Source organism: Pithys albifrons, chromosome 21, assembly GCF_047495875.1.
Source record: "Pithys albifrons albifrons isolate INPA30051 chromosome 21, PitAlb_v1, whole genome shotgun sequence".
In the NCBI taxonomy this organism is placed as follows: domain Eukaryota; kingdom Metazoa; phylum Chordata; class Aves; order Passeriformes; family Thamnophilidae; genus Pithys; species Pithys albifrons.
Genome location: NC_092478.1, coordinates 11,640,119 through 11,660,048, shown reverse-complemented (window position 1 = coordinate 11,660,048; position 19,930 = coordinate 11,640,119). Strand labels below are relative to the sequence as shown.

At 41.9% G+C, this 19,930-nt stretch overlaps 1 protein-coding gene across 9 annotated transcripts in view; it reads left to right on the top strand.

Annotated features, from left to right (window-relative positions):
- Positions 1-19,930, top strand: part of GTF2I (general transcription factor IIi) — a 130,397-nt gene that overhangs the window by 30,650 nt on the left and 79,817 nt on the right. The gene's annotated exons all lie outside the window — the stretch shown is intronic.

Genomic DNA, 19,930 nt, shown 5'->3' with positions numbered 1-19,930 from the left:
TTTGAGGAGCAAAATTCTGTCTGTTATGGCTGCATGCTATAATTATGGTGGCTATGGCAAAACCAGCTGTGTAAGAACATAAAAATGATCAGTAACAGCCTTGTGTGGAGCGTTATTTCAACACTGGCTAGAAATGTTCATTTTTTTCTTAGATATTGTGCCTAACTAGTACTGTAAGAAGTATTAGACTGTCCACCCTCACAACACCTCCTGTATTTCCTAGTGCATGTTAATTTTTCTTTGTACCCCTTCCCCCAAGTCTTTTCTTTCCACTTGTGGAGGCTGTGTGGTAGCCATTGAACAGGTGGAGGAGTACATCTGTCAGCTCAGATGGCCCTGGTTCTTCAGATCACTTAATGCCTTATTAAACAGATGCACAGTTTTGACAGGATAGTATTTTTTCATGTAGCTTTTATATCACTTATTTAGTAGACAGAAATGTGTATCTGTACCATAATGACTTAAAATTACATCTACATTACTTCTGTACTCCTTTATTTAGGATGTGGTTTTGTTTAATTTCATTTTTACAGGAAAACAGTGGAATTTTAGTGTTGATAAAACTTGATCCATTGACTATAGGACAGTATTTTAGGAGTTAGATTTCAAAGATTAAGTGACTCCTTAGGAGAGCATTGATGTGCTTGTTTAGGAAAGTGTTGGTGGCAGACACTGTCTAGTAAATAACAAAATGTATGTTTAGCTGCCTGGGTAAAGAGAGAAGATGAAGGTCAAGGGTGTGGTATGATAGAAGAATCAGTTGAGAGGGAACTCTACACATGGAAAATGATCCACTTTAACTAATTAAATTATTGGAAAGCAACTGTGTTTAGTCTGTAACAGAAATGCTCCTGTAAATGCTTTTGGTGCTATCTGAAATTGCCTCGAGGTTCTGTCTCGAGGTCGTTTGATTCTGGCAGGGCTCTGGATTTTTTTGCCACTGGATAGTGGCTTTCTGTGCACATATTTACTCCAAGGGAAGGCACCACAATGTTGCATAGGAACAGATCACTGATGCCAAAGTGTAGAATTGTGACCCGATTGTGGAGTTGAGTATAAGATAAATCAATTTCTTTTTTTGTTTGTTTTTATGGGAGCAGTTTTCTGATATTGCTGTTTATGAAAGCTGCTTACTGAGTAATGGGGAGTGAGTTCAGTTTTTTCACCTGATTTCTTTTTGGTTTTTGTTGCTTTGTCTCAGTTTAAAAGAAAACTAAGCTGTCTATCTGGACTATGAAGGAGGTCGCTTCCCCAAAAACCACTACAACCTCTGAAATTAAGAGACTTTAATCAGAAAATGTATATAAAAGAGTAACAGTTCTTAACTACAAATATATGTATATAACCGAAAGCAGAATAGAACAAACAGCAACACCATAACCAAAACTTCGAGACCAATTGACTCTCTGCACTTTGGTACAGTTCTGTTTCCGGACAGCGGGGGGCGATGTGGCGCCTCGGGACGTGGCACTTGCAAAATTCACCCCGAGCTCCGGCAGGGGTGGTTCGGAAAACCTCACGTGGGAAAATGGTGCTCACAGGGGACAGGCTGAAACCTTTCCCTTGGGCAGTGGAGGCTGTCTTTGTCCTTTGTCCGAAAAGCACTGGGGCGGGTGGAGGGCTGGCAACCCCGCTGCGGGTGACGTCACCCCCAGGGAGTCTGTAGCAAATCCAGGCAGCGGCGACTGCACTCAGTGTCTCTGAAGAACAAGCCGGGGCACTCGGAGTTGGGGGGCCGTGCCAAGGTGTTGCCCGTTCACAGAAACACAAACCGACAGAGTATCAGTTTATGTGGTGCTTTATTTTCTGGGCCCGGGAAACCTGGGGACTAGTGTCCTAAGCCAGGATTCCAACGAGCCATTCTTGAAGACAGCTTTTATACCTTTTCTACAGCGTTGTACGTGCACAAAGACACACGATCTCGTCCATAAATCAGTTACATAGGTTATACATATACAATTGATGTCCATCTCCAAGGGTTAAAAATCTACCATGCTTGTCTAACACAGGATTCTGGTTAATTAGACTCCCACCATCAGACCATTTGCAAAACCCCTTACATATGTTGATTCTAATCTTATCTTTAAGTAACAGTTTGTTTTCTTCCTCAGGTTCTATTTACTTCACTAATCCCTTTGATTATTGTCCTGCTGTTCCTAGCAAATTCCCAACAGTTTCTAGGACCCCACTACTGTTTCAAGTTTCCCCACCTCAGGCCCAGTTAAACCTTGTAAACCTTAGCATAACTACTTCCACAGTTAGATTTACAAATATATTTGTAACAACTCCCCCCTTTTGAGCATCCTTCGAGCTTCTTTTTCGCAAGGATGCTCAATCATTCAAATAGTGGCCTCTGAATAGGGTGGAGGAGCTGACATATTAGGATTCAAAGCTCCCGGTATAATCATTTCTTTCCGAGTGACGGCCTTGATCACTTGGCGTGTGTGCTGACTTTCTTTTAGAATCATTCCTAAAAGACACTTATAAACAATTAAAACTGCCACAACAATTATTACGATTAATATTCCATACTGTATAATCGAGGAGAGCCAACCAGAGACCTGGATTCCAAGGGAACTAAAGATTTGTCCAATCCAGTTATGTTCTGCTTCTTCTTTTACCTCATGTACCTTATTTTCGATTTGTCCCAATTGGCGAATGTCATTCTCGACATCTTGAGTAACATTTGGGATGTGTATACAGCAGTGCTCATTTCTACCATGCAAATACCCACAAACACCGTGTTCTTTGAGAAGTATCATGTCCAAAGCCATTCTATTCTGTAAAGTCATCCTAGAAGTAGCCTGCAATTGGATATTTATAGCTTTGAATCCTTTCCTGGTTACTGCTGCCAATCTTTCAGTTTGACCCATTAATTTATACAACATCTCCCTATTCCGATAGGAGGCAACTGGTGCAAACAAAGATTCTAGAGCCCACCCAAATTTAACTCCCCCTGAGGGTTCATGCCAACCTTCTTTATCTAATCCTAAATCCTGTAAATCCTGATCCACACTTCGTCTACTTTGTAGTTGTTTTTCTTCCTTAGTTAGTTTTGATTCCTTCCAAAAAGGGCATAATGTAGGAATTCCTAAAGTAATTTCTGTAATCAGTCCATCTAAGGGCAAGTGAGTTGTCCACTGCCCGTGTCTTAGTACCCATACTAGATTTCCCGGGCTATGTACAGTTGAGTACTTACAATTAACAGCCTTCTCTTCCTGTTCTATAGTAATATAATGTTTATATCCTCTACACTCACATCCCCACTTCAATACCATTTTTACGGGAACAAGTCCTATCTGATCCTCCGGAGTGTCACATGTAAATACTTGGGTACAATTCCATTCTTCTAGCTGCGTATGAAAATACCTGGAAGAGGTTTCAGTGGTAAAAACCTTTAGGTGTGACTGATCTTCTGTTCCTGTCCACTGTATACACCACTGCACCTTGCCAATATAGCTATAATGCTCCAAGATACTAGAACCCCAAGTAGTTTTCCATTTTTTCCAGGTATCAACATCATGAGTAACATTCCGGCATTCTATAGTATATTGTTGTTTTTCCCATTTTATATTTTGTCGTGGTGCCCCAGTACAGGCGTGATCACAGGGTTCATCAAAAGGGGGTTCGATATAACATCTACCTGTGTCCCTTAGCCATACATAATACGTAGGTTTCCTTTTGCACTCTGTTTCTGTCATTACCCGTTTAGTCAAACATATATCAGCCCCTTTCGATTCTAGTCGAGGTACTTTTCCAAATACTTTATGACATGTCCATGAAAAATTATTGCCTGATAATGGCATAACGGTTACGGGGATTATCCCCCACGGAACAGGATCACCTGCAGTCCGGGGCATAGGTAAACAGGCGGTAATCTGAGATACATTTTGTATCAAACCAAAATCTCTAATTAGACCTATCACTAAGTTTTCACGATGTCCATATTCCTTTTCCCAACCTAACCCCGAATTCGGGGAGTCAGTGACAGGTTCCTGATCAGAGGAACCTATCACCCGTAACTCTACATTTCCCTGGTCCCTACTACTTCGACTTGTTATTGTACGTGTATAGTGTCCCGACCACATTTTTGTAGCTTTCGGTATATCCATGATAGAAATGCCCCTTCGCATCCTTTCATCCCAAGTCAATTTTGAAGTCAATTCTTGATCGTCATCGGCCCCATCCCATCGAGCCTTCCATCTAGCTTTAATTTCTCGGAAACCAACTCTCTGGTCGCAAAAAAATAAACAAGTTAGATTGACAGCGTTCCCTTCACGTACAGTTACATAAGATCTTGGAACTTCAACCGTTACCACTCCTCCCACCGGAACAATCCACCACCACAATATTAGGGCTGACTTCGCAATATTAATCGGGTGGGTGACAGTGGTTCTACTGTCCATTTCAGAGGAACCTTTTTCACCCTGGTGTAATGGATCCAGTTGTCGATCCCTTGAACCTTGACGGCGGTATATGTAGTCATGATCACTTGGTGAGGTCCGTCCCATCTCTCCTTCAACGGCTCCTCAGACCACTTTCGCACATACACCTGGTCACCCGGAAGAATATCGTGTGCTGGATTCTCCAGGGGTAAAGGTCGATTCCACTGCAACATCCCTCTGATTGCTGTAAGAGTTTTATTCAGAGCCAAAACATAATTAAGCAACATTTGATCCCCAGCTAAATGAGGGTTCCCCTGGTATGTGGCAGCATGATAGGGTTTCCCATACAAAATCTCATATGGGCTAACTCCCAACTTTTCCCTGGGTTTAATTCTGATTCTTAGCAGAGCTAAAGGCAATGCCTGCGGCCATTGGATTTCTGCTTCTTGGCAGATTTTTTTAATTTGATTTTTCAATGTTTGATTCATCCGTTCTACCTGTCCGCTAGACTGAGGCCTCCAAGGGGTATGTAAATCCCAGGAAATTCCCAAAACTCTAGAAAGATCCTGAACAATCCCAGCCACAAAGTGGGGTCCCCTATCTGATGAAATTCCTAAAGGCACTCCAAACCTCGGAATGATCTCTTTTAACAACTTTTTAACCACCTCCTTTGCCTGATTAGTCCTGCAGGGAAAAGCCTCTGGCCATCCTGAAAAGGTACAAACATAAACCAACAAATGTTTAAAATGTTGGGCTTTAGGAAACTCAGAAAAATCCACCTGCCAATAATCCCCAGGCTGTGGTCCCACTCTAATTATACCCATTTTTACCTGTTTCCTTACCACTGGATTGTTTTTAATACATACCGCACACATGGCATTGATCCTCTTTGCTAATGTTAACATCTGGTTTGAGAATATTTCTTTCCTTAAAAATTTTACTAAGACCTCTGCACCCCAATGGCACTTATTGTGTTCCACTTCAAGCACCTGCTTCATGATTTTTACCGGCAGTATCACTTGACCAACAGGGGTTACATACCATCCTTTGATATTCTTCCGTGCACACATCATTTGTGCAAGTTTCTCGTCCTCTGGAGAATAATGAGGCACTGTCTCCATATAAGATGCAGCCGGGTTTTCCCGGGTTGGTAATAATGCCATCTGAGTCCATACTTCCCGGGCAACCTGGCGTGCCACCTGGTCTGCTTGTTGATTACCTTGAAATTCTTTCCCCGAATCGTTTTGATGCCCTTTAACATGCATGATTGCTACTGCAGTAGGCTTATAAATTGCTTCCAACAACTGGAGGATTTCTTCCCGATGTTTTATTGAAGACCCCTGTGAATTAAGCAGTCCACGCTCTTTCCACAGGGCTCCATGCACATGCACTACTCCAAAGGCATACTTAGAATCAGTCCAAATGTTCACCCTTTTGCCTTGGCTTAAAATTAGAGCTCGCACCAAAGCCCAAATTTCAGCTTTTTGCGCTGAGGTACCCGGTGGTAGTGCTTTTGCTTCCACTGTCTGTCGCAGGGTGACCACTGCATATCCAGCATACCTGGTGCCGTTTTCCACAAAGCTGGATCCGTCTGTGAATAGTTCCCAATCAGGGTCCGGTAATGGTTCATCTTTTAAGTCCTTGCGACTGGCGTAAACCTGTTCAATCACTTCGACACAGTCGTGCTCCAATTTCCCTTCCTTCTGAGTAGACATCAAAAATTCTGCCGGGTTAAGGTGGTTGGTTAGCTTTAATTCGATATCGTCCTGCTCCCTTAGCAAAGCCTGATATTGGAGCATACGACTTGAGGAGGGCCAATGTCCCCCCTTTTGTTCCAACACAGTAATCACCATGTGGGGCACATAGACTGTCATATGTTTTCCCAAAGTCAATTTGCGAGCCTCTTGTATCAGTATCACGGTAGCCGCCACTGCCCTCAAGCACCCCGGCCAACCACTACTCACTGCGTCCAGCTGTTTAGAGAAATACCCCACCGGTCTCTTCCACGACCCCAGTTTCTGGGTGAGGACTCCCAACGCCAGCTGCTGTTTCTCATGCACATATAATTGAAAATCCTTGATCAGGTCGGGCAGTCCCAAGGCTGGCGCTTCCTTAAGGGCTTGTTTCAATTCTTGAATCGCCTTTTCTTCTGCCGGCTCCCATGTAAACACCTGCTTCTTTACAGTCTCATACAATGGTTTAGCCATTAGTCCATAGTTAGGGATCCACAGCCGGCACCATCCAGTCATTCCTAGGAAAGATCTTAACTCATGATGATTACGAGGCACTGGAATGTCACAGAATGTTTTTATGCGGTTCGTTCCCAATCAACGTACCCCTTGGGAAATTTCACAACCCAGGTAGATAACTTTCTGTTTTACCAACTGTGCCTTTTCCCTAGAAACTCGGTATCCCACTTGCCCCAACATGTTCAATAGATCAATTGTCAGTTTACAACAGAGTTCTTGTTCTGTGGCTCCCAGGAAGATATCATCTGTGTATTGTAGAATTACGTATGAAAAAGGTGAATCTTTTACCTGAGTAGTTCTCCATTCTTCCAATTCTTTGGCTAGCTGATTACCAAATATAGTAGGTGACATTTGAATCCTTGAGGCAGTCTAGTCCAAGTAAGTTGGCACTTCCGTCCCGTGTCTGGATTTTCCCATTCGAAAGCAAAGATGTGCTGACTCTCAAGTGCCAGGGGTATGCAGAAAAAGGCGTCTTTCAAGTCAATTACCGTAAACCACTGAAATTTCTCAGAGACAGATGTTAACAGCGTATACGGATTAGCTACCACAGGATATATATCTTTAGTGATTGCGTTAACTGCCCTTAAATCCTGCACCAGTCTGTATTTTCCATTTGGCTTTACTACTGGAAAAATAGGGGTATTATATTCTGATTCACATTCCCTTAATATTCCCAACTTCACAAACTGATCAATCATTGGAGCTATTCCCTTTCTTGCTTCAAGCCTTATTGGGTATTGTTTCACCCTTACCGGTTGCGCTCCTTCCTTCAGTTTCACTACTACCGGCTCAGCGCTTTTGATTTACCAGGGATCCCCGTCTCCCAAACCCACGGAGCCACAGCCTGCTCTATCACCTCTGGTATCGTCTCTGGTTCTACTTCCTTAATCATAAACATTTTTGCTAAGTTTTCTTCTGGTATTTCCAATTTTACGCTATCCTTATCAAATATTATTCTTGCTTGTAAAACCGAAAGCAAATCTCTTCCAAGTAGTGACTCTGGGCTGTTCGGCATATATAAAATTTGATGATCAAATTCTTTCCCCCCAAATTTAATATCAAGCGGCCGCAGGAATGTCCTTTCCTCTACTTCCCCAGACACCCCAACAACCAGTACTTTCGATTCACTCAAAACTCCTCGTAATTCGTTTACTGCCGAATAACTAGCCCCAGTATCCACCCTAAATTCCACTGGCTCACCCCCTATTTCCATGACCACCTTAAGATCCTGGTCTAGTAAGCTCTGATTTTGAGTATTTCCCATCATCAGTGCCTGAGCGACACCTTGTGGGTTATTCACAAATGGATTCATTCCATTCCCCGCAGCACTGACCAAGTTAACTCTGGGCGAAGAACTGCCACCCATTTGCATTCCTTGGCTGAGCGGGCATTCGTTCTTCCAATGTCCAAATCCCTTACAAAAGGCACATTGATTAGGTCCCAACATTCCTCCCATATTCATCCCTTGATTCCGAAAGCCACCCCTTCCAAATCCACCTCGCCCTCGGCTACGGCCCCGACCCCTAAAATTTCCCGTATTTCCCCCTGTCGCTTGCTTCAATACCGCCAACATACCCGCCTGTTGTCTCTTCGTTGTCTCTTTCTCCCTATTGTTATATGTTTTCCATGCCACCTCTAACAATTTCTCCAGGTTCCGCATCTCTTCTCCTTCTAATTTTTGCAGCTTTTTCCTAATATCCTCCTGAGACTGTCCCATAAATATTAAAGCCAACTGGAGTTTACCAGGTTCTGATTCTACATCCAAGTTAGTATATTTTCGAGCGGTATCCTTCAACCTCTCCAAAAATGCCGACGGAGATTCTCCCTTCTCCTGCCGAACCGAATACAATTTCGACCAATTCATTGTTTTAGGAATGCCATCCCGAATTCCTTCAACCAACAACTCCTGATATTCCTTAAGCGCCTCATATCCCCTGGCTGTATTAGGATTCCATCCTGGGTCATCCCTCGGCACTAACTCATTAACCGTACTATGGGTTATCTGAGCCATTATCATGTCCCTAGCCCGGTCAGTCATAACTTTCATCACCATCTCCTTTTCAGTAGAATCCATAAGAGTATCTAATAAGACTTGCAGGTCATTCCAATCCGGGTTTTGCGCCTTAATAACCATTTTTACCACCCGTGCAACCTTCTCCGGATTCTCCCGATAAGCTCCGGCTGACTGTTTCCAAATCATCAAATCGCTAGGTGAAAATGGGACCTTAACTATAACCCTTCCACCATCTGCCCCCACCGCCTCCCGTAGAGGTGCCATCAATTTAGGTCGCACGTCCCCCTCCTTCCCCTTTTGCCTTCCCCGGCGTGTGCGTCCAGCTAATGGGGTTCTTTGTACATCACCCTTATTATCTAACTCCGACTCTTCGTCTGAAGAGGAGGGAGCAGAGGTCTTTTCCTATTTTAAGGCTTTCAAGAGAGGGACACGGAGGTGCACTAGGGGAGACCAACAACGACACATCTTCCTCCGGGGGCTCAATAAAGCGCAACTTTCGCTCTTTACAACCCACACATTCATTATTAATAGTTTCCAAAACCAGCATACCACATTCTTTTAGCCATTCAGTTTTTCCTTTTAAATGATAAAACAAGTCTAAGTAAGGTATCTCATCCCATTTATCATTTTCCCTTAAGAAACCCATCAAAGGGGCGATAATCTCCGTAGTCATTGTACCATTCCGCGGCCATTGCATTCCCCCCGTTTCATATTCTGGCCAAACATGATTACAGTAATCAATCAAGTTCTTTTTTTTCATAGTTTGTTCAAAATTCCCCGTTTTCCAGTGCTTCAACAAACACCCGAGGGGGGAATCCTCGGGAATATCCTTATCGTTAGAAGACATTATCCCACAGCTCCCGAATGACAACATATATAACAGAAATATGTACGACGCTGCGACTAACCACCAACCTATATCCCCAACTTGCCAATTCTAGTCGCTATCGAATGGCAAGTACCGGACCTGCACGATTCCTATGTACGTGTCTTACGGCCGGTGCCTAGGCTTCCAATACCAACCAACCAATCTTACCACCCCCTTTCAGAATAAAGCCACACCCCTTTCAAAATACAGCACCTTCGGGCTTACCTCTATGTAGTTGTCTGACAGGTGCAGGGTCGGGCACGAACTGATGACTCCCCGAGGAAAATGCTCGGTGCCGGCTTGGAGTGGATCAAGACACGAACCGCCCCAGCAGCCCTCGGAGCCCCACGTTGGGCGCCAGAAAACTGTTGCCCGTTTAAAGGAGAACACAAACCGACAGAATGTCAGTTTATGTGGTGCTTTATTTGCTGGGCCCGGGAAACCTGGGGACTATTGTCCTAAGCCAGGATTCCAACGAGCCATTCTTGAAGACAGCTTTTATACCTTTTCTACAGCGTTGTACGTGCACAAAGACACACGATCTCGTCCATAAATCAGTTACATAGGTTATACATATACAATTGATGTCCGTCTTCAAGGGTTAAAAATCTACCATGCTTGTCTAACACAGGATACTGGTTAACTAGACTCCCACCACCAGACCATTTGCAAAACCCCTTACATATGTTGATTCTAATCTTATCTTTAAGCAACAGTTTGTTTTCTTCCTCAGCTTCTATTCACTTCACTAATCCCTTTGATTATTGTCCTGCTGTTCCTAGCAAATTCCCAACAGTTTCTAGGACCCCACTACTGTTTCAAGTTACCCCACCTCAGGCCCAGTTAAACCCCGTAAACCTTAGCATAACTACTTCCACGATTAGATTTACAAATATATTTGTAACAATGAGATCAAACAATATCCACTTTGAAAACAGTGTTTTCATTATGCTTCTTGCAGAACATCATGATGTAAATCTATGTGAATAAGGCTAACTAATGTCTGTCATTGCTTTCATGGTTTCACTGAGTGCACATCTCCCATGCTTTCAGGGGAGTTTTGATGCTAGAGACAGCAGTTGCTTTCCCCTCACACCTTGTTTCTCCAGTCTGCTAGTTTGGATGAATATGAAAGTGAGCAACTGGCAATATGAGTCACAATTTTAGGTGTTTTTCAGGAACTCAGGAAGGACACAGTTCTATGTGTTTCTAACAAGTTAGAGATGGGCTCTTCTTGTTACTTTATGGTTAATAAAGACTTCCAAGAGAGTCTTACCTTACTGTTAGAACTAAACCTTTAAAAATTCATCTGTGATGTGAGTCACACAAGGTGCTGACAATATTGAGAATTAGCTCTCCACTTGTGTGAGTATCTTCGTTTTTCTTTAAATATTGAAACAGAATTCTAGTTACTAAGCACACCTCTGGTTATATCCGACTGTGCAAGCCAGCACATATCTCTCACTTCTCTTTTTTCCACAGCTCCTTTGTATAATTTGAGTAAGTATGAAAAGTTTTCAGAATTCAGAGGGCTCAGGCTTAAAACATGCTGCTTATTTTTAGTAATGAATACAATTCAGTGGGCTAAACTAATGAAATGTATATACGAGGTTTGTGAAGGAAGTAGCATGTATGCTTTTTAACAATATAGGACTGATAAAAATAATAGCATTTCAGTGTTTCCTGGAGTTTGGTTTCCTTTGGCTTTCACTCATGATGACTTTCATTCACATGGGTTCCCTAACACCTTGCTGTAGTGCAAGGAGGAGCCCTGCCCATGCCTCATTTACCTTTTTACCTTAAGAAAATGTGTTAGAAGTGAATTATAGCAATGCTTTTTTAAATTTTAGTATGAGTTGTGTAGTGAGTGTTAAAAAACCCAGTCAACAGGCATTAATTATTTAAAACTGAGTCAGATAATGTATTCTTCTGAGCTGTGCTGAATGAGGATGCCTGTGAGCCCTGTGTTACAAGGAAATGGAATGTTTCAGTCAGTGTAAAACTGCATGTGCTTGTATGCAGAACATGTGATGTGGGTTATCTGCAGTGTCAGTTACTGTAAGCCTGTGTAAGTTTGGATTGTATATAGAAAGAGTTCTTCAAGCACCTGCTCATATTCAGCGTATGGACAAGTGCAGATACTTGTGCGCTGTAAGTAATCAAGATCATACATGTCTCGCCTTAGCAGTCTCGCTTTGTTTTAGTTGCTGTTCCCTGCTAAAGTGTATTGTGCGGCCCACAGTTCCTCTTGCATGGCCTTGGCAAGATGAAGTGCCTCCATCCTCTCTGGATGGCTGTGGAATTACGGGTTATCAGCTATCCTGAACAGGTAACTTATTCCTGGAATGTCTGAAGAATGGTGTTCCCTTGATGTTCATCTTTCTCATCTTGACAGTTTCCCTTGAGCTCTGTGGAATTCATTCTCATTTGAGTGCAAGCTGGAGATGGTTTATAAAATAACCAAAAAAATCCTCAAAAACCAGAGGAAGCCTCATCATCCCCAAACTATTTGACTGTCAGAAGGGAACTTTCAGTATAGTTTTCTGACTCAGAAACACCTTTTGGTGGACTTGGAAAGATATTTACCCAGCACTGTGTGTTCCATGCTGTCTGCCAAGGAGATGATTCTTCTCCAAGAATCCTGGTTGTCTCTGTTAGCATCACACTGGTATGGCTGCTGCACCATCCATGTGTATGTCTCAGGGAAGCATAATCCAGCTCCAGAGGGGCCAGCTCTGCCAGGCATGCTGCTTTTTATTTCTGTGATGCCAGGGCTCTCAGCTCACTTGCATGAGGTGGGGCAATGTTGCCTCTGTAAATGGTTCACCTTGGATGATAGGTCCTTTATTTTTTGAAGTCTTCCTTTTCCTTCTGATGGCCTTGGGTTTCCACACTAATCTTACAATGCAGCTGATCTGGGCCAGAGTTTGGCTTCAAGTCCTGCTACAGACTTTGGTCTAGGGTCTTTCACTCCGCTTACCTGTACCTCCATGTCCATCCAGCCACAGGTTGCAAGGACTTATAGCTCCAGGATTGCTCAAAATCTGCATTTTTTGTGGGCACAGCCATTCCTCCTGCTCAGGATGAGTGCATGGACCACAATTCTCCAAAGATCTTATGGGAAAAATTACTCTGTTTTGGCTTATCAGTATCTTTGGTATGTGAATTACTGTTTGCTTTTGGATATACTCCATTTTCTGCAGGCAAGTAAAATTACTCTTCCTATAAACTAGGCAACTGTGGACCTGCTTGAATATCTGCAACAAGGCTTCTGTCTCACTGAATACTTCTGACCTTGGAGCAAATAGAACCATCAGGTTTTCTGGGGAATTCATATTCTGACATTGTGCTCCTTTATGTCTGTGATTCTGCAACTAATGTAACGTTTCAGCAGTTTAAAGAAGAATGGAAAAAGCAAACAAAACCTTGAACCTTGAAAGACTAGATCTTGCTGCTTTAAGAACCAAAACACACTTAAAACAGGGAAGTTTCTCACAGGACTGGCAATTACTTGAGGGTCTCACCACTTATGAGACTGCTGTGGGCTGATGAAATTTTCGTATGAATACCAGAAACTGGCATTTTTGGGCTTGTAGTAGCTCGTTCCTGTATTCTAGAGAGAATTAAGCATCTCTTACTGAAGTTGTACCATGTCTAGAGTCTTGCTATGGTAGATGCTGGCTTCCTACTCCATAGCCTTAATTATAGCTTTGCAGTGATTCTTCTCAAGTCAGGTTTGGGCTTCCGAAGAAACTGCTGTTCACTCTTCACAGTCTCTTCTCTGTGGAGAATGAACTCTTTAGCCTAATATCCAAGAATATTTCAAATGCACAAAAGGAGTGTAGAGCAATTCTGTAGTCTTTAAGGATTCTGAGTAGTCAGTCTGTAACTAAAAATCTAGAGAAAAGCTTCTGAAAGTCTCTGTGACATCTACTTGTAGAAATCTAAACGGGTCATAAGTCAATATTTTTGTTTTTAACTGTGTATTTTTTGTAGGTGATCATATCTAAAAATCATGATGTAGAAATACATGACTTCAATATTTTTTAACAGAACTCAGTAAAATGTATACCATATTGGTATAAATTTTCCCATGATGAAGCTCTGATTGGCATGTCTTGCTTCTTTTGTTGATTTTTCTAATGGATGAAGCTATTTACATGTTTGATCCTGTTTGTGCATTGTCTATGTACTTTCACCCAAGCAATGCTCAAGAGACTGTGGTACTGCAGACCACAGAGCATCATGCACAGATCTGGTATTTAGAATATGGTAGGTGGGAGTCAAGCTACAGTAATAATACAGTGTTAATTTTAGACTGATGCTTAAAAATGTCTTTGAAATCTGCTGAGACAGCCCTCAACACTGCAGCTTGCTAGTCAGTGTGGGTACTGTTCTGCTAATTTGGTGAAGTCCTTTTATGATACTTTACTTGGATGCTGCAGTAATGATGTAAATAAAATAATGCAACTGATTTGCTTCTTCCTTACTATCTTGGTTACCTCTGATTATACACTCACTATCTTGTCATGCCTGTAGTAATTCAGAAGCCATATCTGAAAGGGCTGTTTAGACTTTTTGGTTCTGAAGCAGAATGTCTCAGATTTGAAACTGAGCACAGACTGAATCCCCTGACCTATGAGGAAGCAGCCTAATACCTTTTCAAGTGTTACTTTAGTAGCGGAGGTTATTAGTGAGTCTGACTGCTACTGATTGTGTTTGTCCGCATTATATCGAAAGGACAGTCTTCATCATCATCTTTGATAATGTGCTATAGCTTATAGTGAAAATACCATTCTGAACCTAGCTGACATCTTTTTATATTGCTCAGAGCCTAATCCTTTGATACTAATGCAGCTAGTTTAAAAAGATCAGTTCTTTTTGATGATCATGTGCCAATGTGAAAAGTGATGTGCCACAGTAATTTTCGTTGGCGCTAAACTATTCTGTGGCCAGCTGAGACTTCTGTGGCTTTTACGGTCCTGAATGTGAGAAACTGAGTCTCAACCACTGTTGGTTTTCCAAATAAAAGTTTAATATATATATAGTAAAACCAAGCAGCACTGAGTGCGAGGGGGAAACTTTGTCCGCCAATCGCCCACTGGGCGCAGTGTAAGTTTGGCATTTAACTAGTTACACACAGATTCATTCTACTTCATGCATAAAACATTTAACAATACATTGTTAAGCCGTTTTAACATATATTTCCTTATACAGCTATAGTCAAGTTCTGTTTGCCAATTTACAACTTCTTTAATGACTTCACTATAAATTTCATTCTTTCTTGATAAGAGTGCAGGGAAACTCGTGACCTTACGACCTTCTTATTATAACTCATGTATTTCCTGACAAGGATGCAGGAAAGCAGAATAATTTAGCACCAACTGGTTTATTTTTTCATGTGGGTGTAAGTTGGGCCTTTGAGCTTAATTGGCTGTCCATATGTTTCTTTTAATGTCTTTACGGGGGCCACAATAACCCATTTGTCTTTACTGACACAAATCATATCTGTAATTATCCCATGGATCTACAGAATATTTTGGAAGAGAAAGGAGACATAAGGAGTAAATCAAAAGAAAAACAATAAAAGCCAGGTGGAGAATTAATCCTGACAAAACACTTGTGGAGTTGCATATGTGCCATCACTGATCTATTACCTGTTTTAAATGCAAATAGATATTGTATCTGTGGTTCTTGCTTTAGCTTTGGTTGTCCAGTGCGCTTTAAAATGAGTTACATTTTACAGAATCCATAGCAGGAAAAAAGAAAATAATTGAATGGTTGCTTTTTGAAGGTGTGACTGTCAGGATACTTCCCTTTTGCCAAGCCAGAGCTGTTTTACACCTCTGTAAGTCTTGACCTTTCATTCATGCCCAGTTTCCTTGCACCTTAAAAAAAGACTCTGCTAAGTGTTTGTTCTGTTTGAGTATCTGCTGGAACAGGCTCTTCCCAGCCACTGTTAATGGGAACTTACTCAGCTCTGACTCTCAGTTGTGTTCCTGAGTTTTCACCTCCCTTTTTACAGCAGGTGACTTGGAATAGCTTACACTTCTCCCTAGGTCCAGACCAGCAGAGATAGATGGCTGCTCCTGCCCATTCTGACTGTAGCCTGTCACTATTACCCAGACTAATTGTGCTGGCAAATATAATTACTCCTGCCATACCTGTCACTTGGTAGCTACGAACTGGTATCTGGAGGTGGAAGGGATTACATTACTGTTCTCTTGTCCTTTTGACATTACCAGGTTGCATTGTGTCTTTTTAGTGATGTGTTAATTCTAATCTGCCTATCTCTGCCTGAAGTTAAATAGGGAACAGTTTCCTAATCCTTTCTTTTGGGAGATGTGGGCAAGGTAACTGCTGGCTTTTTCTTTCCTGCTTTGCAGTCTCTCTGTGCAAGATGGGCTCCTGCTCTTGTGCTCAGGCCTTTGTGTGACTGTAAAAGCTGAGCACTGAGAGTTAGTTCTGGGAGTCCCCATCTCCCCAGGGTGGTACTGAGAAGTCTGGAGTGTCCTGATTGCTACAGCTTATGGAATATGTTTGTTTATTTAATAAAAAGCACAAAGCTTCAGATGTTCCTGCTGGAAAGCTAGGATGCTTTATTACAGACATAGTGTCTGCTGCCAGCACTTCGAGATTCTGCTTTCCCAGTCTCTTAAAGTGTTTACATTGTGCTCTGTTTATTGGAAGCACTAGTTCATATTTTGCATATGTTTCTGCCCCATCCCTAGTTTTTTGGTGAGTTTTTTTATTGTGGTTGTAACCACCTATAAATTAACTGTACTGTGTTAACCTAATTTTTTTTAATTTAAGTTTCAGTTGCTTTCTATTTTGTATTTGCAGAATGTTGCTGTGAGTTAAATCGTCTACGTGTAAAGAGTTGGCCAGGTTATTCCTAATGGGTGATATGGTTAGCAATCAGTTTAAAGTTAACATTCCTAGCATTCACCAAACAGTTGCAGTTGCAAGTAACAAAAATAAAATCCAAAGCAATCATCCCCCTCTTTCTTACTGTAAGAACTATGTTTTTTCTGCCATTGCTGTCTCCATTTGAGCTCACTTAAGTAGTTCAGCTTGCAATCCCCTTCTGCCTAACTGCAGTGCAAATAATGCAATTTCTGTACTGCATATTTTTCACATATTTATGTGCGTTCAGTATCTGAACTCCACATTCATAGTCTAGACCTTTGTGAAAGACATGGAAATAATTTTCCTATCTCTTAGCTTTACCTCGTGGCCTGCTATACTCTCCATTTTCTACTACTTTCTGTTTTCCCCAACTTCCCAGACTGGTAAAAGGGCTTTATCTGAAGTGGATGATGGCCAGCCCATGTAGTCATGCATTTTTTATAGTTTCTTTTGCAAGCCCTTTCTCATGGTATTAGGGATGAATCAATCTCTTTTTCTTAAGTTTAGCATTATTGGCAATGTCTGTTCTTTTACAAGTCAGTTCACCCCTTTTCCCAAGTTCTCATAGTGAGAAGCATGCATTTTCAAAATTTCTCCTGCATAGTTAGACACAAGTCATTTTGCCCCCCTTCCTTGGGGGTGCTTTCTCTGCTTCCATTGTCTGCTTCTTCTCTGTTGATGTGTCAGTAACGGAGACTCTTACAGGTCGTGTGCCAGTCTGGATGGCTTTTCTTTCCAACACCCTTGGCTTTAGCCATGCCCTGCCTAGCTCAGAGCTCCCTGGTGTTTTTCTGGGGCCATTTGAGAGCTGGGTAACTTGGACAGCTGGTTTGTTTGGCTTGATTGACACAAACCGTTCATGTTCTGTCTCTGCCTCTCCAGCTAAGAGGTATGAAGTCAACAGCTGGTTTAAAAACTTGCAGTGAATGTTCAGTCCCATTTCCCCAGAAACCACCCATCCTGTTCCCTCAGAGTTGCAAACAAAGAGAAAATTACTGTAGACAGACAATCTTTTTGAAATTCTATGGCTCCTAAATTCTGCCTCAGATGATTTGCTTTTCTTGTGGTTTGAGTGATTGTGGTGGTTTCACCTTGGCTGAATGCCAAGTGTCCTCCCAGTGACTGCAGCTTCCCCCTTTTCCAGAGGGAAGAGGAAAGGAAAAAAACTACAAACTCCAATGTACAGTAAAGCAGGTGATATTTACACAGAAAAGGAGGAAACAAACCCAAAAAGCAATACACACACACAGACACACAGACACACACACAGACACACACACACAGACACACACACACACACACGTTTTAAAACTAATAGCAATTTCTACTCCCCACAAAGCAGTGATGAGATCTCCCCAGCTCCAACCCAGCAATGGCTCTCCCAAGGGCAGCCACCATTAGAGAGAGAGAGAGAGAGAGAGAGCACCTCCCTTCCCCCTTTTATATCTGGGTTGACGTCATATGGTGTGAAATATGTTTTTGGTTAGTTTAAGTCACCTGACTTAGCCTGTGTCCCCTTCTTTATCTATCAGTACAGAAACACAGGACTGCAGGGCCTACTGTGAGAAACTAAAGTCTGGCCCAACTAAACTCATTACAATGATCCTTTTATAATTACAAAATTAATTTTCTTTAATTTGAGGATATTTTTCAATTTCATGAACTGTAAAGCTGGATAGTCTTAAAAAGCTCACAGATGAGCTGGGTGGATAAACTATAAACCAAAGCAAAATGCTTTTAGCTGCATACACATTTAGTTTCTCTCCTTCATTGCTCATAGATACATTCATATGGTAATTTTCCTTAAGCACATAATAAATATATGTATGTAAGTGCTGTCAAAAAATCATTGTTGCCCTTAAGTTGCCTCTCAGAGTGCCTGTGCAGGAGTCACATTCATACTCTTATAATTACTTCTTAGCTTTCTCAACCCTGGGAATTAAAGCCACCTAATTAAAATCTTCTGATGTTTTAAGATGCCTTATGTGCCGTGGGACTGACAGCTCATTTCTCTGCTGAAGCTTGATTTTCTGGTTTCTTATTCTTTAGTGAGACGTGGACAATGATGGGTTTGTCACTCATCCACAGTGTGACCCAGTGGGATGTGCTCAGCTCTGCAGGAGAAATGCACCCTCTGCTTCCTCCCAACACAGCTCTCCCCCTTACCTCTGGGTTAGGTGCTTTGTAGACAGACACTTATGGCCTGTTTTAGTCTGCTGCACTCAGACCGTGCTTTAGTGGACCTTAGAGTTAAGTGCTGAGCTGTATTCTTTGATGAAGAGAGCTGTAACTCGCTGTATCAAATTATAAGCATCTACTTCAGGCTGGAAGCTATAGCATCTGCCCATATGGAGGTCAAGGTGTAGCTGTCTAACTGCTGACATGCAGCAAGAAAAAATTACCAAATTAAAATTTTGTCATTTCAAATATTAAAATATTTTTGTTCCATCATAAACTTTCTTGTAAGAGGACTTTGTTTACTGTTTAGCAGCTTATTTATTTTGTACTATGTCTATATTCCAAGAATGGGGACAGCTGGGTAATTCCTTTTCCAGCTAAGTGGTATGCTGGACTGTCAGATCCAGAGGGAAGGATATTCTGAATAACCAACACACCTAGATAGTACAAGAAGATGAGACACTTAGGCATATATGGACTTTCAGTGCAAAATGAGGATTGTTGGGAATTGGGTAATTTTAATGGTTCTGAATCCAGAAGAGTTTTTGCAGAGTAACTGGACTAATCCTGCAGTGTGCTCACAGCTGCATGGAATGCTATTCTTTTACCATACAATCATTCCGCCCCCTCACCCCTCTTCCCTGCCAGATCTTGTTGCACATGTCCCAGGCATCCCCTTCCAAAGGTAGCCTTAATCTTGCTGGAGGCTCCACTAGTTGTAGCAAGGGCTTCAGCAGAGCCTGGGAAGTTGTGTAGTAACCTCCAAGTGGTCGTGTGTCTGTCAGCGCTGCCAGGACGAGTGAATGCCTTCTAGGTTTGATCAGTTGTGGAGGGCTCTTACAAATCTTGCTTTGCTTGAAACTTGATCTTGTTTGTCAGACTTGATTCAAATTGGCCAGTGAATGTGGGAGAGGTTAGGGAGGCAGATGCATAATTCAAGCTTAAGAAAATTAATAAAAATAATGTAATAAGAAGCCCCAATAAGGATGTCTCTTCTAGTTAAAAAAGAAAATTTCTCCATCTTTCTGTCTGCTTTTCATTTTAACGTGCAGTAGGCAGTGCTGTCATTTTAATTTTGGGTTGTTTATTATTTTTAGAAAGTATTGGGTACACTTTTGAGATGGTGATGGCAGTAAAGGCATTTTTAGTGAATCAATTTCTTACATAGAAAAAAAATACTCAAAAAGCAGCATTACATGTAGCCGTAAATGGAAACTAATGTCTCTCATCCCCAAGTCCACAGGCGAGTCTTAAAAGCTGTCATGAATTAAGCACCTGTTAGAGGTATATAATTATATCCCACTTTTGCATTATTTCCCGTGTTCCA